The sequence below is a fragment of the Hippopotamus amphibius genome, chromosome 2, assembly GCF_030028045.1.
Source record: "Hippopotamus amphibius kiboko isolate mHipAmp2 chromosome 2, mHipAmp2.hap2, whole genome shotgun sequence".
Taxonomy (NCBI): Eukaryota; Metazoa; Chordata; class Mammalia; order Artiodactyla; family Hippopotamidae; genus Hippopotamus; species Hippopotamus amphibius.
The window spans coordinates 37,355,906-37,382,642 of NC_080187.1; the positions used below are offsets into that span (position 1 = coordinate 37,355,906).

The 26,737-nt window shown below is 41.4% G+C and overlaps 1 protein-coding gene across 3 annotated transcripts in view; it reads left to right on the plus strand.

Moving 5' to 3' along the window:
- Window positions 1-774: 774 nt before the first annotated feature.
- RNF38 (ring finger protein 38) overlaps window positions 775-26,737 on the plus strand; it is a 168,713-nt gene continuing 142,750 nt past the window's right edge. For 2 of the 3 annotated variants that reach the window (XM_057722220.1, XM_057722226.1), the window contains exon 1: window positions 775-902. The gene's annotated coding sequence lies outside the window, so the exon portion shown is untranslated. The remainder of the gene's footprint in view (window positions 903-26,737) is intronic. The other variant, XM_057722222.1, reaches the window with a different exon arrangement.

A 26,737-nucleotide genomic window follows, 5' to 3' on the forward strand; every position in this document is an offset into this window, starting at 1 on the left:
AGTGTCTGAAAAGGAAAAACTTTGAGGAAACAGCCAAGAGGGAGAGGAGAGGAGGCTGTGGCTCCAGAGTGGGGAGAGGTGGAGGAAGGAGGCCGAGGCTGCACAACCCGTGGAATGGGAGCCTGCAGGCGGGCGCGCCGGCGGGCAGCAGCTACCCGGACCAAGCCCCCGGCAAACTCGCGGGCGCCGACACCCGCGCCACAGGCAGCCGCGGCGGAGCCCCTGGCACAGCCGGGCCTGGGTCGCGAGAGGCCTTGCCCCGGAGGCCCCCGGCCGCGCCCCGGAGGCGGACCGGGGGCGGAGCGGCCCCCGAAGCCGGGCTCTCCCGGCGGGCGGCCCTCACCCTCCCCGCCCCAGCGAGCGGCAGCAGCAGAGGATGCCCCACGGCGCCGCCCGCCCAGCCCGGGAGCCTCGGCCGGGAGCCCGCCGCCCATTGGCGGCGGCAGCGCTGCGTCCCCGCCCCCCTTCCGCGTCCCCGCCCCCTCCGCCGCCGCCGCCGCTTCCCGGCTCCGCCTCCTCCCCCTCCGGGAGCCGCCTCCGTCGCCGCCACTGCCACCGCCGCTGCCGGCCGGGGCCCAGGCAGCGCCCGCCGCGCCGGAGTCGAGTCGCAGCCGGAGCCGCCGCTCGCGGCCCCGCCATGAGCGGAAGCGCCGCCGCCGCGGTCGCCGCCGCCGCCTCCTCAGCAGCCGCGGCCGCCGCGCACTTCCAGCCTCAGCCGTCGTCTCCCAGGCCGGGCCCCGCCGAGCTCGGGCCCCCGCGCCGCCCGCGCCCCCCGCCGCCGCCGCCGCCGCCGCCGCCCCGGCCCGAACCCGCCGCCGCCGGCCGCCTCAGCCCTCCGGGCCACGGGCCTCTCCGGGCGGGCGCCCAGGGTGGCGGCGCCTGCGGCCGAGCGCCGGGAGCAGGTATGGGGTCCAGGAGCGGGCCAGGCGGGGAGGGGCGTGGGTTGGTCCCGGGGGTGGGGAGGGCTCAGAGGCGTGTGGTCCAGCCGCCCGGCCGCGCCGAGGGGGTGGAGCGTGGTCCGGGTCGGGTTAGTCCGGCCCCGGAGCCCCGGAGCCTCTGTGAGCCCTGCGTCCCCGCTGCGCCGGGCGGCTCACAAAGCGTTTTCCCACCCGGTGGGTAACCCCCTCTCCTCGGGTGGGCAGGGCAGGACCTCTCTGGGTCTGCGCTGGGCGGAGGAGGAAACTGAGGCTTGCCGGGGGAAGTGACTTGCCCAAGGTCACATAGCCGGCGAAAGTCGTAGCCTGGCTGGGACCCAGGGCCACCCTGGGCCGCCGTGGGCCCGGAGCAGGGGGCGCTGGGAGGCGGAAGAGCGAGAGAGATCGGTCGCGGAGGAGGGGGCGCTGGGTCCCGGCCCCAGGCACGCCCACCCAGAGCTTTTGGGGCTGGCTTAGGAGAAAGGGTCTCTTGCAGGCTGGGACCGAGGAGCGGCGGCTGATTTGGGAGGTTGGTGGTGTCCTGGGGAGCCGATTTGGGGAGCCGCAGGGGGAGAGACTCCTGTGAGGTTGTCCTCTCGGGGAAGAGGGCTTTCTTGAGTGAGTGGGTCAGAGCTTAGGAAACTTTTTATCGCGGGGACCATTTGATCTCTGCCAGGCCACCTTCCCCACCACTGCACGGACTAAACCAGTCCAGCTGAAATTAATAGGAGGGAGGCCTGCCTGCTTTTGTGGAGACGCCCGTAAGGTGTCTTTTTTTCACGAAATGGCCCGAGTTTCATTCATGCCCCAAACAAGTGTATGTATGGTCCTAGAAAAGACGTTTCTGCCACAGAAAGCCAAATGAGGTTTTCCCAGGTGGTCTGGACGTGTCACGCTTGGGCAACCCCCAGAGAAAGAGCAACTATCCCAGGCGTGAAGGGGGAAGGAAGTGAGAGGATTGGGACAAGTCACCCGCCTGCCTGGCATGGAACAGAGCCATGTACCGCCTGGGATTCTCTCTCTCTCTTTTTTTTTCGAGTGGGTTGTTTTTATTGTGGATGCATCTTGGAAAGGGACTTGGGGTTCTAGAGGCAACGGAGAGAGAGTGGTGTTATAGTCAATGGAGAGGGTCCTGTGGAGCTAGAAAATAGAAGCTGTAGAATGGGGGAAAAGGAGAGGATATTTAGTCATTGTGGGGGAAGGGAGATGAAAGGGTTGCTTGAAGGGTGGGGGACAGTGGCTAATGTAGAGGAAAAGGTTGGGCTGTTTCAAAGAAGGGGCTAAAGGTACTGAGCTTGAAAGGAGTCTGTTAGAGGTGGATGGTATCTTACAAGGTTGAGTAATAGGTACTGGTCTACAGTCATTTCATTTTCTTTGCATAAAGGCAGTTGTAAGTACTTTTACATAAATGTTTTCGCTTTCATACTCCCCACCCCCATTCTCTCTCCTGTTCTAAGGCTGCAGGCCCATAGTATTGTCTTGGAAGTGAGGCTTGACAAAAGAGGGAAGGGAAAGGCTAATTAGCAATGCATTAATTAGGGTCCTTTGTCCAAAATGATTCCTTGTTTAAGTCAGCTGTTTTCTTGCTGCCCTCCTGCACCTCAGCTTTCCAGTTGTGGTGGCTGTTGGCAAGGTTCTTTGGGAAGAACTGCCCTGATTCAGACAAGATGGGTAAAATTTTTCTAAAAAACTGAGAAAAACAACAGATATACATAAAACCATGAAAATTTACTTGTCAAAGACTTAAAATCAAGGAAATGCAAATTGAAACATCAGTGAGATGCCATTTCACACTTATCAGATTGGCAAAAATTAAATGCTGCGATAACCTGTTAGTACGGTTATGGGGAAGCCACCTTTTATATACTGCTGGTGGGAATGGAAGTGGGTACAACCACTGTGGAGGGTAGCATAGTGATGTCTAGTTGAAGGAGGACAAACAAATCTGTTTACCTAAAATGTCCATTTCTGGGTATATACTTTAAGAAATCTTTGCACACTTGTCCAAGAAAATAAGTGCAAAAGAAGTACAAAAATGTTTATTGCCGCTTAAATGTCCACCAACAGGGAAATACATAAATTGTTAGATAGTCCTACACAATTGAATATTAGAGCACTGTGAAAAAGAAACGATACATGAATTAAAATGGTTGCATCTTACAAACATAATAGGGGGTGGGGAGCAAGTAACAGAAGAATTATTAGAGAATGTTTCCACTTGCATAAAATCTGAAAACATGCAAAATAATCTTGTCTGTGTGTGCATGTGCAGTGATAGTATAAAAACATTCATGGTAGCAACGAACACCAAATTCAGAGTGGTGGTTGTCTCTCCAAAGAGTGGACGGGGAATGGGATTGGTCAGGGGTACACAGAGGGCTTTAATTTTATCTAGTATTCTATTATGAAACAAATCTGAATCAGAAAATTGCAAATTAAGATTTGCTTATCTTGGATGTAGAAGAGATATTCATTATATTATTTTAAATATTTTTCAGGTGTTTGAAATATTTCTCACATGCAAAACAATTTCTTGTTTACTTAGCACAGGGTTTTTGTCGCATAATAATGAAACTCTAGTTACAGGCTCCAGCCCAACACAGCCTGTTAGGCATGCTGGCTGGTGATCCTTTTCTCACCCCTTTCTGACCTGCAGAAGCCTGATTTTGTGATGGATGACTTTTATTTTGGAACAGCTGACAGGCACGTGGAGGATTTCCCAGTCTTTCTAAACTTTCTGGTGGACCTAAGTCAGCAGTTTGAGCTTTGTCAAAATATAAGTGCTCCAGGACATTCATCTATCATATGTAGGGAGGGACCCAGAAATCTGATTCTAAACATGTTCCCTAGTAAATTATGATGCCCACTAAAGTTTGAGAGCCACTCACTGCCTTAGGTTTCTTCTGGCTCTAGGCTGTACTCCTTCTCAGCTTTGCCCAGCCTAGTCCCCAGGCTGCCTTCCGTTGCCCCTCTTGCATGACTGGGACTAATTTGGACCCATGTGATATTTAGCTCTTTTGTAGGGCATAAAAGAATGATAGGGTTGGAAGCCATTGAATGTTAAACCCTTCCTAATCCAGGTTGTCTGTTCCTCTTATTTTCATGCAGGTAGCTAAGGGGCCCACCATTCACCAGGGGTATTTATCAGGTTTTACAAACTTTAACCACATGTATCACTACATGTGGTTTTACATGTGGTTTTATAGTTAGAATAGGAGCAAAAAAGTGTCTGACTGGGAAGGAAAACTAACAAATTGGAGGAAATATACCCCCAAAGGTAAATGTATGTGATCATGCCTTTCTCTGCAAATGAGAGTGACTGTGTGTTGTAGCTTAGCACATGCATTTGAAGTTCAGCTATTTGAGCCTGTAGTCAAAGATTAGGGACTTTGGGAACAACTGATTATTCTTCTAGATGGAAGAGTTTCCTTTCTCCCAAATTTGCTAGTTTTCTTCTTTGCTGGACCCTTTTTGCTCTAGTCCTAATATGTTTATGAATGAATTTGTGTTAACACGTGTGAGGATTTCTGGTAATGAAATCTGTGAAATGCCTGTTTGTGGTTGGTGAGGTTCATCTTTCTGGAAACCGACTTTGGAGGCTCAATTTTGCCCCAGGTACACTTTTGCGGGGCTGCTGATTAGGGTTGTATGGCTTGTACTCAGCACGGGGCGCTTGTTTTGTTTTGCAAGGCGGGGTGGAAGCCCACTTTGTGCTCCACTTACCGAGATGAACACCTGGTGTGGAACTGTGGCCTCTTAATGGGGGCACCCTTTTCTAATCCTCACAAAGGTGCTGTATGAACTAGCATGGCCCTGCGGCTTTGGAGCTGTTGGTCCAGGTGTTACCCGACCATACTCACCACAGGCTCTGCGAAGAGGGCTGGTCACTGCTGGGCCTGGGCTCCTAGAGTTTTCTCCGTGTGAGCTTGTCATGGGAAGGGGCCTACCCCTGACTTTGCATTACCATGCTCAGTTGAACCAAAGAGTACAGCTGAAAATTGTAAACTTTGTTATGGGTCTGGAAAAATTGTACAGAATAAACAGTCTGACAAATACCATCATTTATGGAAAGACGATGAGAAGGAAATCATTAAAAAGACAAAAGCATCTGGTAAGTGAAGGAGAGAGAAGGTAGCTGTGCGCCACATTTGCTCATGCATTAGTATAGTGCTTACTTTGAGGGGGAAATACTATGCTATTTTTCTCTTCCTATTTCCCCCTACACTAGCATTCCTGAATTTCTTAAGACCTGAGGCTTTTTAGCCAATTTTGAAAATATTTACCCATTTGTATTTTCCATTAAGCAGTTGTTTATGCTTCCTGCTGTTTCATTTTTTCTTGGAGAGAGAGTAAGGGGAAGTGCTGCACCAAGGACAAGACTGGACTTCCTACTGCTTTTGCAAATAATGGCAGTGTGTTTTTCAGAACAGTTGTCATGGAAGAGTGCTGTTCTGCAGACTCAAGGGAGAGGTACACTTTGAAGTGGTTTCTGTTGTCTTTTTTATTATTATTTTTAAACATGATTGAGGATGATGGATAGAGGGTTCCATTGTGCTTTTGCTGCTGTCTTGAAGAAATTTTTTTTTAAAGACAATGTACGTAAATAAAACTGAAAATGTTTAACAAAAGTAGTCTTATGCCCACACAAGGAGAATAAACAGTTCTCACCTATAAGCCTTACCCAAAGCAGTTTCAGGGTTTTTTCCCCTTAGTTTAAATAGATATTAGTGCTATTCTAGGGACTGCTTGGGACAGTTAACCATGTTGGGCAGGTGGAGGAGAATGATGGGATTAAACTAGGGTTTATCATGATATGGAAAGCTATCACTGCATTGTCTGCTTTTGTGATAAAATGTGTGTAGAAACGAGGGAGAGATTGTGAGTTTTGGTATAACCATTTGACCCTGTTGAGATAAGGGAGGAAGGGATAAAGAGGAAGAAATACATGCATGGAAGAGAGAGCAGCTGGCAAGTAAGTAGTAGAGCATTTCGTAGTGCCTCTGGGATGTACCTTGAGTTGCAAGTTACCTGTCAGTATCTGTTGTGCTTCAGCACCTTTGATTTCAGTGTTTGCAGATGGTGCTCACTGATCTTCAGTTTGTCTGTTTTATTGCCACAAAGCTGAAAAGTGAGCAGTTTTGAAGACTACACTGAAGTAGTAGGGTAGGCAAAGTAAAACAAGTATTCATTTCGTAATCACTTTTGCACCTAGGAGGTGGGACTCTCATAATTAACAAAAAGTATTTTCATTTGGCTTTTAGGCTATCTTATTTTTAAAATTTTTAATAGACTTGTCTTCCTATGTAGATTTTTGTTACTGCCTGAATACATGCTTGAGTGAGCACCTACTGGGTGCTGGTAATACCAGTACTAGCCACTGATTCTTTGGGAGTATGTTTCATCTACTGCTTTCTTTTCTCTCTGTTTTCATGCTTCCTTCTGCTCCCTGGCCTTCTGGGCTTGGTGGTGAGCTCTCCATCTCTCAGGACAGGCCCTGTCCTTTACTCTGCTCTTGGGAGGGGTGCAGAGGCTTTGCAGAACCTTTGGGCTGGACACCCACAAGTAAAACCCCTAGAACAATATTGAACCAGACCTGAGGGCCACCAGAGTGGCCCCAGCTCATCTTCTTTCGTTGCTGCCTAGGTGCCACGACCCTCGCTTTGCTGTGGAGCCTGGAAGGTGCCCCCCTCACCCCCAGTCATACAAAGAGGCTTTGTGCTCTGAGGATGTTCTCAAGGCGGGATCACAGTAATTATAATTCCCAAAGCACAACCAAGTAATGGGGGCAGGCAGGGTAAAGATGGTATCCAAGTACTTGTTGGTAGGGAGAAGTCAGGCGGGGATTAAAAATCATCTGGAGACAGTACCAAAATGGATAATGGAGCGTTGTTGGTAATGCTGACGGGAATGTGTTTAAGTGAGTACATTTCAGGGTTTTAAATTCTAATACTTGCAAGATACTTGAAGCTTTAAAAAGCACAAGACAGCCGGAACTTTTTTTTTTTTCTAGTCTAAAATTGTAACTGAAAAGTACTTTAGAAGAAGGTATGTGGAAATCCAGGCCTACTTTGTTTTATGCTTGTGTTGCCGGAATGATTGATTGCCCGAGAAAGGCAAATATATAACTTGCTTACTATCCAGGGGGTGCTCTTGCTAATCTTTTTTTTTTTTTTTAAGTTTCTAAAAGTTGGCACTGACTAACATTTTGGGAAGCTGATTTCCTCCACCACGGAAAAAAAATCAGTGAATCTGGGGATATGTGTTTAGCAACCTCTTATATCAACCATCCTGTCATGATATACTTCTAAGATCTGTTGGCAATTAATCTTCTTGTGAACGCTTTTTTTTACTTTGTTAACTATTAGTATATTACTTTCACTAGTGTCTCAAACTTTTCTTCCCTCCCACCCTCCCTCCCTTCTCTCTTTCCTTCCTTTCTCTGTCTCTCTCTCTCCCTTTTTTGTTGACAAATAAAATTGTGTGTATTTAAAGTATGCAGTGCAATGGTTTGATATTTGTATACATGGTGAAATGATTACCGTGGTCAGGTTAATTAATACATTCATCACCTCACATAGCTACCTTTTTTCTTGGTGAGAATGCTTAAGATCTATTCTCTTAGCAAATTGCAAGTATACAGTACAGTACCATTAACTATAGTCACCATATTGTACATTAGAGCTTCAGAACTTATACCTGAAGGCTTGTGCCCTTTGACCAACATCTCATTTCCTCCACTCCCCAGGCCCTGGTAACCACCATTCTACTCTCTGTTTCTATGAGTTTGACTTTTATATTAAAAAAAAAATTGGGTTTTTTTGATGCTACATATAAGTGAGATCTTAAAGTATTTGTCTTTCTCTGTTTGGCTTATTTCATTTTACCATATGTTCTCCAGTTTCATCCATGTTATTGCAAATGGCAGGATTTCCTTTCTTCATGGCTGAATAGTGTTTCCATTGTATGTATATACTACAACTTCATTCATTCATTCATCAGACACTTGGGTTCTTTCTCATCTTAGCTATTGTGAATAATGCTGCAGTGAACATGGGAGTGCGGATATCTTGAGGAAATCTGCCTTAGATTTATCATCGCGTAAGATTACTGGGTAGTCCATTATAAAGATATTGCCCAAATAATCCTTAAAAAGACTGTCCCAATTTGACAGCTAAGTTTTATGAGATTTAAAAATATACAGGGTTCCGTTTTATCTGCTTTTAATGAAAAGTGAGGTTGATTACCCCTGTTTTAGGCAAGTATATTGTTTAGCAGTGCCTTATATTTTACCAGCTGTTACTTGGCTACTTCATTTGCTTCATTTATAATACATACTTCTTATAATACATAGACATATAACCTCTTACTGTTTACTTCACTGCTCTCTGGTGGCCAGTAAAAGTAACAGTGAAACACTGAATGCCTACTATGTACCAGACACAGTGAGGATTTCAGATTTGATTCAGATATGCAACAGTTTAGCAATAGACTCCAATAGTGTGTTAGCGGACCAAACAACTTTTTAGGTTTGAGAACATCAGAATTGCATAAATAATATGATATAATCATGATAATTAATATTGCTTAAAGCACAGATGTAATCAGATCACAGATTTAAGTGGCTGCCTTGTAAGTAAAAGAAATATTTTTTGGTTTGGCATTCAAGGCCAACATAATAGGGTCTTCATAATTCCAGTCTCTATTATGCTTCATGAATATTCTTCAGGGAAGTGTAATGCCCTCTTGTTCATATGTGTGTGTATCACTTTTTCCCCTCTTGTCCTTTGATTGTTGCTTCAGCTTGCATTTTTCCCATCTTCCTTCATTTTTTCCAAACCCTACTAATTTTTTAATATCTAGATAATAGTGGTCACTTTCTGTGGGCTTTTTTTGTGCAAGGCTCTGTCCTAAGTGGTTTACCTGGATTAATTAATTTAATTTTCACTGCAGTCCTCTAAGATTGGTGCTTTTATTACCCTTATTGTGCAAATGAAGAAACTGGAGCACAGAGAGGTTAAATAACTTGCTAGAGTTGATGCAGCTATTAAGCGTGTTATCTAGGATATGAACCCACGCCGTCTTATTCCAGAGTCTGTATTTTTAGCCATCATGCTTTACTTCTCACTTTATAGATAGCCTAAGCAAACATAGCAGTTAAGTTTTGGTAACAAGATTGAATATAAGCAAAGGTGACCAGTGTCTTAGCGACTAAAGAGAATTTGCAGTCTTTAGTTTTACCTTTGCTCCTCCTGAGAAGTATAGGAGTTATTTAATTTAATTACTTTTCTTTTTAGTCATTCATTACTTTTTCTTTTTTTAAATTAATTAATTAATTTATTTAATTGGCTATGTTGGGTCTTTTTTTGCTGTGCGTGGGCTTTCTCTAGCTGCAGTGAGTGAGGACTACTCTTCATTGTGGTGCGCAGGCTCCTCATTGCTGTGGCTTCTCTTGTTGCAGAGCACGGGCTCTAGGCGTGTGGGCTTCAGTAGTTGCAGCACATGGGGTCAATAGTTGTGGCTCATGGGCTCTAAAGCGCAGGCTCGATAGCTGTGGCGCACGGGCTTAGTTGCTCTGCGGCATGTGGGATCTTCCTGGAGCAGGGATCGAACCCATGTCCCCTGCATTGGCAGGTGGATTCTTAACCACTGAGCCACCTAGGAAGCCCCTACTTTTTCATATAATGAGTATGAGTACCTGCATTGGAGTCGCTTCACCTCAGAACAGGCATGTTTAAATTGCTTCTTAGAAAATCTCCCATGTTCTGTGATTCTGAACACTGGTCTTAATTCCAAGCTTGTTTGGTCACTTAAGCAGATACAGAACTTCTCATGGAAAAATTTGGCCCGACTCAGAATCCCACCTTTTTGTGGATATGAGTATCTCCCTCTCTGAAATTAGTACAAGAATGGATGTTAGACTTCTTTTTAGCCTTCTTTATTTCCATAATGAACTTTGATTTGTCAGAAGCTAAAGCATAAACATATCCCTTTATTCAGTGGTATAGAATATAAATATTTCAGCCACCAGTTGGAGAGCCTGGTGCTGTGTTGATGCTGTCTAGCATAGTAGGTTATTTGAGGAAGATAATGTAGCATAGTGGTTCCCAAATGAACTACTTCAAATTTGGTTGGAATGCTTGTTAAAAATTCTGTCTTTAAAAAAAAAAAAATTATGTCTTCAGGTGGCCTAAAGTTGGAATCTGAGATTAAATTTTCTCAAGTAGTTATAGTGTTTCTAATATTATTTTGTCTATGTTGTGGGCTTAATAGGCATTGGTGGGCCATCCATTTAGAAAATGTCCTATGGGAAAATGGGATTCTAAGGTCAAAACCAGGTACAATAGTTATAAACTTTTGGAACATGTCCTGTTTTTGAGTTGAGCCCTGTGGACTCAGTCTTTTTCTTCTACTTTGTTTATGGATACCTGGAAGGGAAAAATGAATTCACCTTTCAGTTTACTAAGCAATATGAGAATTAATTCATAGGAGGAAGATAGTCTTCCTATTCAGGCAGGATAAAAGCTGATTAAATCCAGATAGTTAAGGAATTTTCACCTATTTACTGGTTTGCGTTTCTTTAAGAACCTTAACATCAGACCATAGCTAGAGTTACAGTATGTTTGGGGCTCTAATGGAAGATATTATTGTTGGCTGTCTTTGCTATATATGAAGAATATGAGTCATGAATTCTTGTGATCTGATTATCCAATGTTTCTATTAAAAATTGTGCATATATTGTTGAAAACAGAAATGATCATTCCTTGATATTTTTGAGCTTTAACTTTAAATAAAAGCTACCATTGTGTGCTTAACAACAACAACAAATAAACACAAAACTCAACAAAGGCAACAAGTCAAAAGATTTGCCTTAAAGTGAATCTGTGTGCAATTCATGAAGTTATTAATATCCGTGAGTTCAAAACTAAAGTCAGAATTTGACTCTAGAATATTTAGGTAATTCTGTACATATTTTGAGTCTAGCTTTTGGTAGAACAAAATCTTTAAAAAAATGAACTGTCTCAATTGACATAAATGATTTTAACAATTGTGTGGGGTGTGTGTAGAAATCAAACTAGTTTTACCATACCAAAATCTTTTTATGGCACTTTTGAGATGTAAATATGTTTCCTTTCAAAATAGAATTGTTTGCTAGAATAGTTATATTATTTTTCCTGATGCTATGTAATTAAAAACCCAGGGCCCAAATTTATTTTGTCTTGATTAAAAGTTTCTTTGTATGGAAGAAAAGTTATCAAATTGAAAAGGGGCTTTAGAAATTTTGATTCTGAGATTGCTTTAAGAAGGGAGAGGCAAGTGAAATTGGGTTCGGGCCCCACAGAATTGACTGTGCTACTTCCTGGGTCAGGAAAGCTCAGAGAGAGGGGGCTGTGCTGCATTGGGGCGGGGCATAAGGCTGGTAGGAACTAGAAGTGAAACTGGAAGTGCTTTAAAAAAGCAGATCGTCGTGTGAGCCCGAGTCAGGCTGCCATAGCAGTGAGATGGTATGATTCTCAAGCACAAATGTATATGTAGTTACTTTGGCAGACTTCCTGAGAAAGTCAGCATGTTTGCCTGTGACTCAGGACAGACCTGAGACTCAATGGAGGAAAATGAGAGAAGAGCAAAGGAAGAGGCTGAGATAGGGGCTTTAGGGTTCAGATTTTGAGAGAAAATGTCTGAGCCTTTGAGGGAGGCAGCAGGAAGTTAAAGGTAGAATTCTGGGGACATTTTCCCCTCCACATAAGCTTTGTAGGGGTAGAGGCTGCAGTATGGAAGTGGAGGGTAGATACACTTGAAGATGTTGATAAAAGGTGTCCTTGTTAGAGCAGAAAAGGTAGGTCTCTGAGCTTTGTTTTAAAATGATGGATTCCCATTATAATATTAGTGATACAAACAGAGCTTACCTAGTCTTAAGTAATTTTTTTATGCCTGGGGTTAACATTGAAATTCACTTATTTTAAAGAAAAATGAGAATTTACAATATAGTATTGACACCTGAGAGCAATACATTTCCAGGATGGTTTAATGGCAGTTATGTGCTATCTGTCACGCACAAAAGATGACACTGCTAACATGCTCTGCCTAACTGGGGCATCCAGTGCTGATGTTTTTCCCATAGGAGTGAAAGATTTAAATTCAAAGAGGTTAAAAATCACTGCCCTTTCTCCTGGCCTCCCCCCTTCCCATCCCCAGAAACCGTTCATAATACCCTGTGTGTGGATAAGGTACGGGAAATATGGATTGGGGTTAGGTTTATGGCTCAGAGGTAGACCAGCTTCTTAACACTTTAATTTGCTTATGCATCACCCTGGGATCTAGTTAAAAAGTAGATTCCTAGCAAGGGCACAGGTGATGGAGTAGTGGCGCTCAGACTTTAGCCTGCATAATCGTCACTTGGAGGGCTGGTTAAAAGGAAGGTTACTGGGCCCCACTTCCTGAGTTTTTGATTCACTGTACTAGGGTGGGGCCTTTTAAACAAATTTCTGGGTGATGCTAATGTAGCTCTTGAGAGGTGTGTGTGGATATTTTGAGAGCCACTGAGGTGGGGTATAAATAACCCTGAGGCAATTCAAACTGTTCCTCCTGGTTTCTTGAGCATTATTTTATAACTGAACTGAAAATGGTGAAGAAAAAAAGGTTGCAGAAAGTAATAAAGTAATTAATACTGTTCATGTTAAGCAAATAACACCTCATAAAACAATTCTGTATGTTTTATTGTGGTGAGTACGTGTCTCCCTGTCTAGAAAAAAGTCAATGACAAACCCCATCAAAATGATGAGAGTAAAGATGATTACTTCTGGAGAAGTATCCAGGATTATGGAGGGTGGGATTTTAGCTTTCTATGTAAGCTTTTCATTTTTAATGAAGATAATTGTACTTCTGTTTATGTAATTAATATTATAAAAAGATAAAAGAAATCTGGGCCAGATACCTTCCATTTACTTCTCCAGGCCTGCCCTTCACCCATTTCCACCTGGTTTTTTGCCCTAGGGAACGAGTTCCCAGGTCTTCCGGTTTCTGGTTGGGTTCAACCTCAAGAGGAGATTGAGGGGAAGGAGAAGAATGAGGTCAGGATGTTTATTCTCTTTCCTCTCAGAGTAGTGGCCTTATATTACCTGGGTTCTGTTACTCTTTGTGTACTGTCTTTTTGCGGGGCCAGAGCGATAATTGTTCTGCTATTGCTAGTCCAGTTTCCTGTTCATCTCCTGTGGTTTCTGTAGGCCTCACCTGCCAAGTTTGTAATTATTCCTTTTATAAATAAACCTCCTTCAGAGTATTCTGAGTCTCTTCACTGTTGGGGTGATGACTGATGGTCTCTCCGTTCTTATTCCTCTCCTTAGTATAATCCCAGAGGTAGTGACAGTGCTATTTTGATATGTGTATCTTTCCAGACATTTTCTATGCATAGCGTGGCTGTCAAGTAAACAAATAAATAAATAAAACACAAGGGATCATATTGTACTTCCTATTCTTTACATTGGTGTTTCATTTTTCTTTTTTTCTTTTTTTTACATCATACTATATTGTGACCATCTTTCTGTGTCAGTATAATCTACCTCATTTTTATAACTGTGGTATTCCATCGTATTTGATAATGGAAATACCACAGTTTAACCAGTTCCTTATATATTTAACATGACATTTTAAATCATATACTGAATTTTCATTAATACTTAGATCTGTTTCTCACTCTGTTCTATTGACCTGTCAGTATTCTGGCACCAGTATTACATGTTTTACTTATTGTAGTTTTATATGGATAAATGCTTTGTAGGGTAACTCCTTGTAGTTATTCTTATTTTGAAAAAAAGACTTTTGCCTTTCATTACATGCTTTTTCCCCCTGTCCAGATATATTTTTTAAAAATTTTTGTCAGGATTACTACAAAAATCCCATTTATACACAGATTGGAAAAGCATTAAAATTACTAAGTTGGAAATAATGGATCTCATCACACTATTGACATCTATCAATCTATTAACATGATTTCTTTCCCTTTATGTGCCATAGTATGTGTCTTAGTGGAGCTTTGTAGTTTTTTTGTTTGTTTTAAATTTTATTTTATTTTTTATTTTATTATTATCTTGCTGTGTTTGGTCTTCAGTGCTGCGCATGGGCTTTCTCCAGTTGTGGCGAGCAGGAGCTACTCTTCATTGCAGTGCCTCGGCTTATCATTGTGGTGGCTTCTCTTGTTGCTGAGTGCAGGCTCTAGGCATGCAGGCTTCAGTAGTTTGTGGCGCACAGGCTAGTAGTTGTGGCTCGCGGGCTCTAGAGTGCAGGCTCAGTAGTTGTGGTGCACAGGTTTAGTTGCTCCACTACATGTGGAATCTTCTTGGACCAGGCCTCGAACCCATGTTCTCTGCATTGGCAGGTGGATTCTTAACCACTGTGCCACCAGGGAGTTCCCCAGCTTTGTAGTTTAATTCACATAATGTCAATTCCATAGTGCTTGTTTTATGTTCTTCTTGCTTTTGACAATGGGATGTTTTCCATCATTTTTTTTTTGATCTGATTTATGTGCGTTTTTTTTAAGAACTTTTATTGAGATACAGTTAACATAAAATAAACTGCATATATTTAGAGTGTACAGTTTGGTATCCCAATCTCCCAATTCATCCCCCCCCAACCCTTCCCCACTTGGTGTCCATATGTTTGTTCTCTACATCTGTGTCTCTATTTCTGGCTTGTAAACCGGTTGATTTGTACCATTTTGCTATAACCATCATATTTTTTGAGATTTGCTGGTGTTAGGAAAAGCTGTTGATTTTTGTATATTTATTTAAAAACTAGCCAATTTCTTGAGCTCTTTTAGTCATTTTAATAATTTTTCATAGATTTTTCTTGGGTATTCCAGTTGGACAACTCTATTATTGGCCAGTGCTGCTAATTTAGACTCCTTTTCAATACTTTTTTTCTGTTATTTTTCTTTCTTATTTCATTGGCTAGGCTATAGTGTAGCATCCAGAAAATGTTCAATATATATTGAATATTTGAAAATGTTCAAAATATATTCAATACCTGACTATAGTCTAATGAGGCTGCCTCAGGTGTGTTTCACTGTTCATTGTGGGGTTGACTGTGGATCTGAAACCTAACAAGTTAAAGAAGTAGTATTTTTATTTATTAAATGCTTTTCTTAGGATAAGTTTGTCAAATGCCTCCCAGTTATCTTCCCTTAGAGGTATGTCTCTTTTTACTTATTTATGTGCTGAATTGCATTAATCAGTTTTTAATATGGAATTATCCCTAAATTTCTGTAATGGATCACGTAGTACTGGATTGATTTGTAAGTACTCAGGGCTTTGGTATTTATTCACAAGAGAGAAGACCTGTAAATTTCCTTCCTTGTACTGTTCTTGATATCAGGATTTTGGTAGCATGGAAAAATAGCCTTTTCGGAGGAGGGGCAGTAACCATTTCTACTTTTTTAGCTTATTCCATTCAGTTTTTGGTTTTTGGTGTATGTGTGGGTGGGTGGGGGGAAGTAGTCAATGTTGGCAAATTTTTTTTTAAGAAAATTAAATTCTTTTCCAGCTTTAAAGAAAGTATGAGTGAGTTCATTTTGTTTTAAAATTTTCTCTGTAAATGATTTTATGAGCTTTCTTAATAAGCTGTATTTTGTTCTGTTTTGATTAGATTAAAACCTCCTGGTCTATTTCCTCATCCGTAAAATAGGTATAATGAAAATGAGTTAATATATGTGCTGATTGCATAGTAAGCAATCAAATGATGGTTGCTGTTATGTTTTTTAAATGATTATCTTTTATTCTTAGATCTATTATTTCTGTATTTTTATATACTGATTGAGGAATTTCTGTTCTTTATTAAATTCTTTCTCTATATCTTAAAAGATTTTTTAAAATGTATGCATTTATTGTCTTCTGATTATAAAAATGCACATTGCAAAAAATTCAAACGTTACAGAAATACGTATCAGAGAAAATAAAGTCCCTTTATTAGAATTATTCAGAGATCAATGAGAACAGATTGGTGTGTATACTCGTATGTGTGTGTTTTACTATCACATATATGTGTATAAATTTATAAAAAGTGGGACCATACTGTATATATTGTGTTGTTTTTTTTTTTTGCGTTGGGTCTCCGTTGCTGCATGCTGGCTTTTTCTAGTTGCGGGGAGTGGGGGCTACTCTTTGTTGCTGTGCATGGGCTTCTCACTGCGTTGGCTTCTCTGGTTTCAGAGCACGGGCTCTAGATGCCCGAGCTTCAGCAGTTGTGGCACATGGGCTCAGTAGTTGTGGAGCAGGTGTTCTAGAGTGCAGTCTCAGTAGTTGTGGTGCACGGGCTCAGTCGCTCCTCGGCATGTGAGATCTTCCCAGACCAGGAATGGAACCTGTGTCCCCTGCATTGGCAGGCAGATTCCCAGCCATTGCGCTACCAGGGAAATCCCATGTATATTGTTTTGAAACTTGCTTTGTTTCTACTTTATATCTTGGATCTCTTTCCAAGTCAGTATTTATAGATCTAGTTATTCTTTGCTAAAAAAACCTTTATTTGACATGTGATATATGTATAAAACATGTACATCTTGTAAGTTTGCCAATCAGTGAATCATCACAATATGAACACACTTGTGTAACCAACAGTCAGGTCAAGAAATAAATGATATTACAGGTACCCCAGACACCTTCCATTGTGCCCTCTTCCTCATTTTTTTAAATAAAATTTAACAGCTTTGTTGAGATAGAACTCATGTATCACACAATTCACCCATACTAAGTGTACAATTCAATGGCTTTTAGAATTTTGATATATTCATAATTGTGCAGCCATCACCAGTGTCTAATTTCAGAATCTTTTTATTGCCCGGAAAAGAAACCCTGTACCCACTGGCAGTCACTCTCCATTTCCTCCCACCCCAAGCCTAGGAAACAACTATCTGCTTTTCCTTTTTTATAGATTTGCCTATTGTGGACCTTTTATAGTGGAATCATACAATATTACAGTCTTTTATGACTGGCTTCTTTCACTTAGCATAGTGTTTTCAGGTTCATCCATGTTGTAACATATATCAACACTTCATTTCTTTTCATGACCAAATAATAATCACTGTATGTATATACTACATTTTATTTATCCACCTATCAATTAATGGACATTTAGGTTGCATCACTTTTGGACTATTATGAATAATGCTGCTATGAAGGTTTGTGTACTAGGTTTTGCGTGGACATACGTTTACATTTCTTTAAGATACACACACACACAACCCATCCCACCCCAGGAGTGGAATTACTGGGTCAAATTATAAAAATAACTTTGTGTTTAACCTTTTGAGGAATTGCCAAACTGTTTCCCAAGGTGGTTGTACCATTTCATTTTACATTTCCACCAGCAGTGTATGGAGTCCTGATTTCTTCACATTATCATCAAAACCTGTTATTATCTGTCTTTTTGATCATAATCATCCTACTGGGGGTGCACTGGTAGTTCATTGTGGTTTTGATTTGCATTTCCCTAGTGGCTAATAATAGTAAGCATCTTTTCATGTATTATTGATCCATGTAGATTTAAAAAAGGCTTTTAAACTTTCTCTAATTGTCAGAGGCAGAGCTAAATAGTATCTTTAGTATCCCCATAATTTTTAAACAAGCATTTTATTACATCTATACTTCTCCACTCTCTTTACTTTTTCTTTATAAATATAATCTATAGTTTTATTTATCTATCTTGTTTTTATATATTACATATTTTCATTTTAAAAAATATTTCTTTATGTATGTATTTTTATTGGCTGTGTTGGGACTTTGTTGCTGTGCGTGGGCTTTCTCTAGTTGCAGGGAGCGGGGCAGCTCTTTGTTGTGGTGCTCAGGCTTCTCATTGCCGTGGCTTCTCTTGTTTCAGAGCACAGACCCGTGTTCTCTGCATTGGCAGATGGATTCTTAACCACTGCACCACCAGGGAAGTCCCAATATGTTAACATATTTTCTTTTGAGAATGAGTTTTTAAATGTTTTAATGTAATTACGTACCCAGATTTACAGTAGAATTTGTATTTTATTTCTTTATAAATTTATTTATTTATTGGCTGTGTTGGGTCTTTGTTGCTGTGCGCAGGCTTTCTCTAGTTGCTGTGAGCAGGGGCTACTCTTTGTTGTGTTGCGTGGGCTTCTCAGTATGGTGGCTTCTGTTGTTGTGGAGCATGGTCTCTAGGCAAGTGAACTTCAGTAGTTGCAGCATACGGGCACAATAGTTGTGGCACACGGGCTTAGTTGCTCCGTGGCATGTGGGATCTTCCCAGACCAGGGATCAAACCCGTGTCCCCTGAATTGGCAGGTGGATTCTTAACTGCTGTGCCACCAGGGAAACCCTACAATAGAATTTTAAATTGTTTTCCCGTTGCCCTCCATTCTTAGCTATACAGTAAATGTAAATCAATTCATTGGGTGACTACTGTGGATCATTTCTTTGGATGAATACTGTAGTTCCCAGGATCCATGCTTTCACAGATTATGTATAGGATTACATGACCTGATGGTCTATATGCCTGATTCAGACATTTCAAAGGTATAATTAAGATTTGCATTTCATTGATGTAATTCAGAGCTTTGTTTACTCTTAATTCATCAGGAGTTTCAAGGTAACATTTTTCAGTCAGTTACCCTACCAGGGAGAACAGTCTGAGGTAGGGGGTTTGCAGAGAAGAATGACATAGTCTATTTCTTCGTAATCAGAGAGATGAATAGGGCAACCAGATGGACAGACTGGAGAGCATGGTTCCATTATTTGGAAGAATCAGCCAATCCCAGAGCTTCATATCTCCTTGTCTGTGTTTAAATATAATATGTATGCATCTGTCTTCATATTTGTGTGATTCATCAGTACCACTATTCCCTCCATGACCCCTTTTTTGAGTTATTACAAATAGTTCATATTGAAAACAGTTCATATTGAAATCTAAATGGAAATACTCCTTGAAGAGTCTATGGGGGAAGGGCCACAGGGTGATATTATTGTGAGTTTTCCAAGGCATAGGGGCTAGTATTCAATTTCATGGGCCCAGAAACTGGGCTTTTTTCTACATGTCTATAGGTGATCAGACTCACACTGTCTAAATAACAGAAGACTTGTATCCAAACTGAAAGTACAAGTTTATTAATTTGTAATGTGAAAGGGCCTTTCTAGTGACTTAAACGTATTATAAATATGAGTGTCTCCTGTGTACCAGGCCTACTTACTAGGTATACAGTGGTGAACAAAAACAGGCGAAAGCTCCGCTCTTATGAAGAAGCTTGCATTCTGAGGATGTGAGACAAACAGTAACTAATAAATACGTAATACGTCATAAAGATGGTGAGTGCTGAGAAGATAAATAGAGCAGGGTCAGGAAAGATGAGCAGAGAGCGAAAGGAGCAAGTAAAGTGCTGTTTGAATCCATTGGCTAGAGAAGGCCTCTTTGTTGTGGTGACATTTGAGCAGAGGCCTGAAGGAAGTGGGGAGTCAAACTGCAGGTGCAGAAGCCCTGAGGCAGAGGGGTGCTTGCTGTCTTCAAGGGGCAGGAGGGAATTCTTAGTGGCTAGATGAGGAGAGAGGCAGGAGGTAGGATGGTAACCTTTCTAGGCCATTAGGAAGACTTTCTTTTTGACTTTGGTTGTGAGTGAGATGAGATCACTGAGCAGAGGAATGATGATATGATGTGACTTTCTTTTTAGCCGGGTCACTGGCTGCTGTGCTGATAATGTGCTGTAGGAGGGCAAGGAATGAAGGAGGAAAAGCTATTAAGAGGTTGTTTTGGTTGAGCAGGACATGAGGTGATTTGCCTGCTTCTTGGTTATAGCTGGGAGGTCAGCCATCATCTACTTGACCCTTTTTTCTATTTCCGGAAACTGCTTTTGCCAAGATCAGTGATGGTGAGTTGATACACCAATGGCCATTCAGGCCACATATCAGTACATGTCTTACCAGAATTCTCCGTAGAGTTCTCCCTCTTTCTTGAATCTCTATCTCTTGACTTCTGTAATCACATAATCCTGGTTTTCCTCTCACCTTTGTGTGTACTTTTTGTTAGCCCCTTCCCCTCAATCACTACAGGTTTGAGTTGCTCAGGGCTTGGTTCTGTACCCTTATCTCTTCTGTTTTCTCTTGATGATACCGTTTGTTCCCAAGGATTTTAAATATTTATATGCTGAGAATTCCCAAATTTATATTTTACAGGGTGCTCTTATTTTACATGTCAAAAGCTAAATTTATTATCCAGCCCAAACTGAGGAACTGGTCTCCCCGCTACCCCCCATTTTCCCCTCATTTAGTGGCATCCAGTTGCTTAAACCAGGACCCTAGGAGTCATTTCTGGCACCTTTGTTTTTCTCCCACCCCCCTCGCTCTACATCCTTCACCATGTCTTTTTCAACTTACCTCCAAGATGTATCTTGTACCCTTCCGTTTCTTTCCATTGAAGCCGTCTCACCTTTTCCCCTGAATTACCACTCTAGCCTTTCATTTGGCCCTCACACTCCTCTGGCTTCCCTCCCATTTTCTCTGTGCAGCAGCCAGAGAGCTTTTAAAAGAATGGGTCACATGGTTACTTAAAGCCATTCATTGGCTTCCTGTTGCACTTGAACTTACCAGTTTTTCTTTTCCCGCTTACACACAAGCTGTTTTCTCTGCATAGACTTCTCATTCTGCCCTTTGAGTGCTCAGTCCCTATTCATCGTTAGTGCTCAACTTTCCTCTGAGGCTTTCCTTGGCTACCCTGTCTAAAGGAGGTTCTACTTCTCTGCTCTCTCATTATACCCTTTTTTTCCTTCATAGCATTTAACCACAATTTATAATTACTCATTCATGGGTTTACATATATGGCCCAGTTACTTGTCCCTGTAAGTCTGGCAGGGCAGATGAGTCTGTTCTTTAGCAGAAAAGTTTGGTTTTGACTGTAACTGATCACAAAGAAAGTGAATTCAGAAGAGGCTGCAAATATTTTTCACTTTGTCTTGGGTAAGTTCCCAGAAGCGCATTCTCTGATCTTCTGATCTTCCTTCCTTTTCAGTTACCTTTTTTTTATCCATGACTAGGGAGATCTTTGACACTTTGTGTCCAGGCCTGGGCTGACTTGTTCCTGGCTTTATCCAGTGAGGCAGTTTTGATCATCACGTTCTTCAAAACTGAATCTTTATAGGACAGACCACGACCTCCCTCTCATTTGGCCAGCTCTCCTAATATAATTTTGGTATATTATCCCAGAGCACCTCCTTTTGACCACAGGTTTGGCATTGGGAAGAATAGAAGGAATGAAGTAGACGCGGGTCCTCCTATCCTGCCCCCCCACTTTAGAAATTGTCTTCCCTACTTGACTGCAGGCAGCATGAGGAGTTAATCTGTCTCCTGTTTTCACCATCATGATGTACCCAGAACTTATACAGTGCCTGGCACTTAGCAGCTGCTTTGTATAGAGTATGCACAGAATGGAATTAGAGCAAAAACAGGTAGTTCATTTTGTGACAGTTGCATCTAAGTGATAGGGGGCTTCATGAAAAATCTCTTCCTCTTAGCAGTAAATGCCTTTAGTAAGCAGAAGATTTATGCCTGTCCTCTCCTCCCCCTGTCACTCCCCTGGGCAGAGCTGGACGTGCACACGAGTGGTCTTAAAACCTGTTTCTCATTGTTTATTGCCACCTTCAGGTGGCCCTTTGTTTCTTTATATGTGCTCATATCGCTGACTAAACTAGTTGCTTCTCCGAGTCCATTAAGTGTTCCTGGGCCTAGGAAAAGCCTGTTTTCTACCTCTGTGTTTTAATTTACTTTACTCTCTGAATCACCCCTGTTCTTGTGGTAGCGGATAGTGTGGGGCAGGCACTTGCACCCACACACTTTATGGTCAGTCTATTTATGTTCACTTCAGCATGCATGTGTATATGATAGCTTGACTAAACCAACAGAGATGAAAGAAAGTTCTTTTTATTCCTGCTTCTGAATTTCCTGTTTGGTTGCTTAAGTTTTGAATTAGGTTAGTGTCTTCCCACTTATGGCCAGGTAAGTAAACCATCAGTTTTGCAACTAGCACAACCTATTCTTCCTTCCTTCCCTCCTTCCTATGTATTTATTTATTTATATTTATTTTGAGGTGTCATTGGTTTGTAATGTTATGTAAATTTCATGTGTACAACATTATATTTCTACTAATGTATAAACTATAGCATGCTCACTACCAAAAATTTAGTTTCCATCCATCATCATACAGTTGATTCCCTTTATCCATTTCACTCTCCACCCTACTCTGCTAATCACTAAGAAAAACCTATTTTTAATATTCTCCACTACGTTTTTTGTTTGTCAGACACATGTATGGAATTGTGGAGAGGTGTGCAGGTAATAAACTCTGTGTGCTTATATCAGACAGTTATGCTGTGCCTATAAATGGGAGAATTGGAATTTCTCATGTACGAGGGTGAGTCAGAAATTATCCACACTCTGGCTGTAGAATTTATTTTAATTAACTTTTAGAAAATGAAGTTTTTGTAGAGTGTCGACAGTGTGGGCAGGAGTGTGCGGACGTGCATTGTCATGCCAGATCACAGCGCCCTAGGATAGCAGTCCTCTGGGTTTAATCCGAAGTTTAGGCTTCAGCTCTGCAATAAGCATCTCACTGTAACGAGCATTGTTGATTGTTGAACATTTTTCCTGATAATGTTCCAACACTGGCCCTTGAGAATCCCAGAAAACTATAAGCATCAATTTTCCAGCTGATGGCTGACTTTTGAACTTTTTCTTGGTTGGCGATGGAGGATGTTTCCGTTCTATACTCTGCCATTTACTCTCAGGCTCGTAGTGATGAATCCATGTCTTGTCACCAGTAATGATTCACTTTAAGAAACTTTCACATTCCTTAGAGTATCTATCCAAATTTTGTTTGCAGATATCCAAACGCTTCTGTTTATGCTCTTCCGAGAGTAACTTCGGTAGCCATCTCGCAAAAACTTTTTGAAACCCAAGTCTGTTGTGGATTACTTTGTTTTGAGGTGTTAAAGCATCCTCCCTGTAGTCCTGATCTTGCTCCATCGGACTTTCACCTGTTTGGTCCCTTGAAAGCAGGCCTACGAGGATGAAGATTCACTTCTAATGGAGAAGTGAAGACAGCGGGGCATTCGTGGCTCGCAGCTCAGCCTAAAACATTTTTTAATGAGGGAATACGAAAGCTTGTTGACAGGTGGACACATTGTATTGAAAAGCAAGGAGATTATGTCGAAAAATGATGTATATGTCTCTTCTAAAAGTTAAGATAAATTCTACAGCCAGAGTGTGGATAATTTTTGTCTCACCTTCATATTTATTGGTCATTACAGTTTTTAATTTTCAGTGTTGTTTTGTGGGCAGTTGATCATGATGTTAATAAACCACAAGAGGGGAAACTGAGACGAAGCGAGAGTAGCACAGACATATATATACTACCAACTGTAAAATAGTCAGTGAGAAGTTGTTGTATAACAAAGGGAGTCCAACTCGAGGATGGAAGATGCCTTAGAGGACTGGGGCGGGGAGGGTGGGGGGGACTCGAGGCGGGGGGAGTCAAGGAAGGGAGGGAATACGGGGATATGTGTATAAAAACAGATGATTGAACCTGGTGTACCCCCCCAAAAAAAAAATTAAAAAAAAAAAACCACAAGAAAGATGGTTTTTAAATTACATTTGTGATCTTTAATTGGAAGCATTGATTTTGGCCCTGAGTATAGTTTTCAGATGTTAATAGGCATGATTTTGGTGAATGAATTGAATTTCTCTGCCTTTTAAGTTAAAAAAAAATTTTTTTTTTTTTTTTTTTTTTGCATTAAGATAAAAATTTTTCCTCCAGGGGCTTCCTAGGTGGCGCAGTGGTTGAGAATCCGCCTGCCAATGCAGAGGACATGGGTTCGATCCCTGCTCCAGGAAGATCCCACATGCCACGGAGCAACTAAGCCTGTGCGCCCAAAAAAAAAAAAAAATTTTTTTCCTCCAAAGTGTTGAATAGCAGTAGCCTAAAAATACGTGTAAAACAGAGCACTTGTGCTGATGTTACCAATCACTGTGGAGAATCTTGTGTTCACAGATTTCCTGACTAAATGGTAGTAGAGATGAATATGAAAATAAAAATTTCAAAAAGTCACAAACCTCTGAAGTGAACAATTATTATTTCGCGGTGGTGGAAGGAAAGGATTTCTGTGTAAGCAACATACAGTATTGAGAGTTAATGTTTTAGGTGGTCTGTATGTGGTAGAGTATGGAGTATGTACACATACTGTCTAACACCTCCCCCCACCCCGCCCCACACACATGTACTCTTTCCTCCCTCTCTCTCATATGCGTCTAAGGTGTTAAATTTAAAATAATTATTCATTCTTGGAAAACTCTAAGAGGATTTGTGATCACAACTTATAAAATCATGATAATGGATTTATTCTCACAATACTGAATATTCAAAGTACCAGAAGAGGACAGTATTCCGTCCCTGATGTTTGACAAAGAGGTTTCATTTTTGGACAAATAAAAGGAGTTAATATCTTAACACAGGTTAGTAAATTTATCCCTAGGAGATGGTAGTACTAGTTGAGATTAAAGCAATTTCAGGGTGGGTTTTTGCCAGTTCATGGATGCTGGAAGGCTCTTTACCCTTGGCACTGCCCCATCACGTCTCCACTCCTTCCCGCATCTTTTCAGTATGTGGCCATGGAGGGCAATCTTGCTTTCTTAAAAAAGATCTTGATGCTCTTTGGTTAAGAGACCAAATGTGGTCATATGTTTGTCATATGTTAGTGTACATAGTGGATTTGTCGCTCAGTCTTGTAACCAGAGAACTTGTGGTCTCTCAAGATTACCACTGTATTGGGACTCCCTGGTGGTGCAGTCGTTAAGAATCTGCCTGCCAATGCAGGGGGCACAGATTCGATCCCTGGTCCAGGAAGGTCCCACATGCTGTGGAGCAACTAAGCCCATGTGCCACAACTAATGAGCTTGTGTGCCTAGAGCCCATGTGCTGCAACAAGAGAAGCCACCGCAATGAGAAGCCTGCGCACCACAACAAAGAGTAGCCCCCACTTGCCACAACTAGAGAAAGCCCGCGCACAGCAACGAAGACCCAGTGCAGCCAATAAATTAAAAAAAAAAAAAAAAAGATTACCACTCCATTGAGGTTCTGTATTCCAGAAGCGTTGGTATGAGTAAGGTAAAACTTTGTTTTACTGAAAGCAGTGATTCTGATCTTTTTGACGAAGCTATAGATCTTCTCCCTAACACATTCTGTGTATATATGCAATTCTGTACATATATGCACAGAATTTTATGTATAGTTTTAGGGAGTTCACAGACCTCCAAAAGTCCACTGATAAATTTTTTTAGGGTCTGTGGACTTCCATTTGAAAACCTGTGCCTTAAAGATTAACATCAACGAGATATCATAAAATTTATACATAACGGCTTTAAGTTATTTTGAACAGACATTTAAATTATTTAAATAGATATTAATGGGTGTGTTCATTTGCAGACTTTCAAAATGTCATGGTGTGAGCCTAGTTGTTTTGAAAGGATAGATGCATGCCATTTTCTTACAACTCAGTAAAAAGGGGTTAAAAGTTAAAAGATGAATTGCCAATTAAATGGTTTAAATTCAGTCAGAGTGAATCTCTTTAAAGCATGTTCTCCTCTAAACTGTTACCTCTATACAGAACGTGTGGTTCTGTGAGATAGCTTTGTTTTATGTTTGGTTTGTTTGTTTATTTATTTGTTTTCTTACTTTGGCTGCACCGCTCAGCTTGTGGGATCTCAGTTCCCTGACCAGGGATTGAATCCAGACCACAGCAGTGAAAGCACTGAATCCTAACCACTAGACCACCAGGGTACTCCCTGTTTGATTTAAAGAGGCTTGATTCCTATGAGTTCAGTGTCTCCATGTTCTGGAAGAAAGCAAGTATGTGTGATCAGGCTCGTCCTACCTTAATACAAGTTCATCTAGCAGAAATCAGGTTTTAGGGTTTTATTGTCTTGTTCCTAGAAGGACTAGTGTCCCTGAACTTAAAGAATTTGGGCAAAATTTGGCTCTCTTAATGATTTTATCCACTTGTACTTTATTGTATGATAATCTTGGAGGTTGTGAATGTTCATGTAAGTAGTGCAAAAAGCACTTGGACTAGAAACCAGCAGTTCTGACTATTAATATCTTTTCTGCCAGTAGATAATCCTGTGACCTTGGATGGTTCACTTCATCTTCCCGGACTTTACTCATCTGTAAAACAGAAGACTGAACTCTTATAGCTGAGATTCTTGTATCTTATAATACTAAAACACACCCATCATTAAATAGGTCGACACAGTGAGTGGTCAAAACAACCCAGTCTGTGGGTCTTTATACCTGGCACGATGTGGATGTAGCCATTCTGGACCCATGGAGGTGTGGGGCATTTGAGCTAGCCAGGAATAGAAGCAATGGGCATTCATTAGATTCACTGAGTTCAGTAGGCTGAGAGCTGAATTGCAGGAAGAGGCCAAGAGAAGCCCTCAGCCCAGGTGGGGAGGCAGTTTCCCTTGCAAGTCAGCTTAGGATAGATCATTGATGAGAAAAATCAAGAGCCTGGCATTCAAGAAAGCAAATGTCTAGTTCTCCCTTGATTCTACAGCAGCAAACATCAGAGTTTGATAATTGATGTTGATGATTATGTATCTTGAAAATTTTTTAATTACTTTTAATGTTTTATAAAGCAGAGGAATGCATATTATATTTTGGAATAATATCAATAAAGACAGTTGAAAGAAAAACTATTTGCTAGATCAGCTGAATATCAAGAAAATTCATCAAAGTGTACCTTCTACTTTCTACTGTTGCTAGAAACATTAAAAATTACT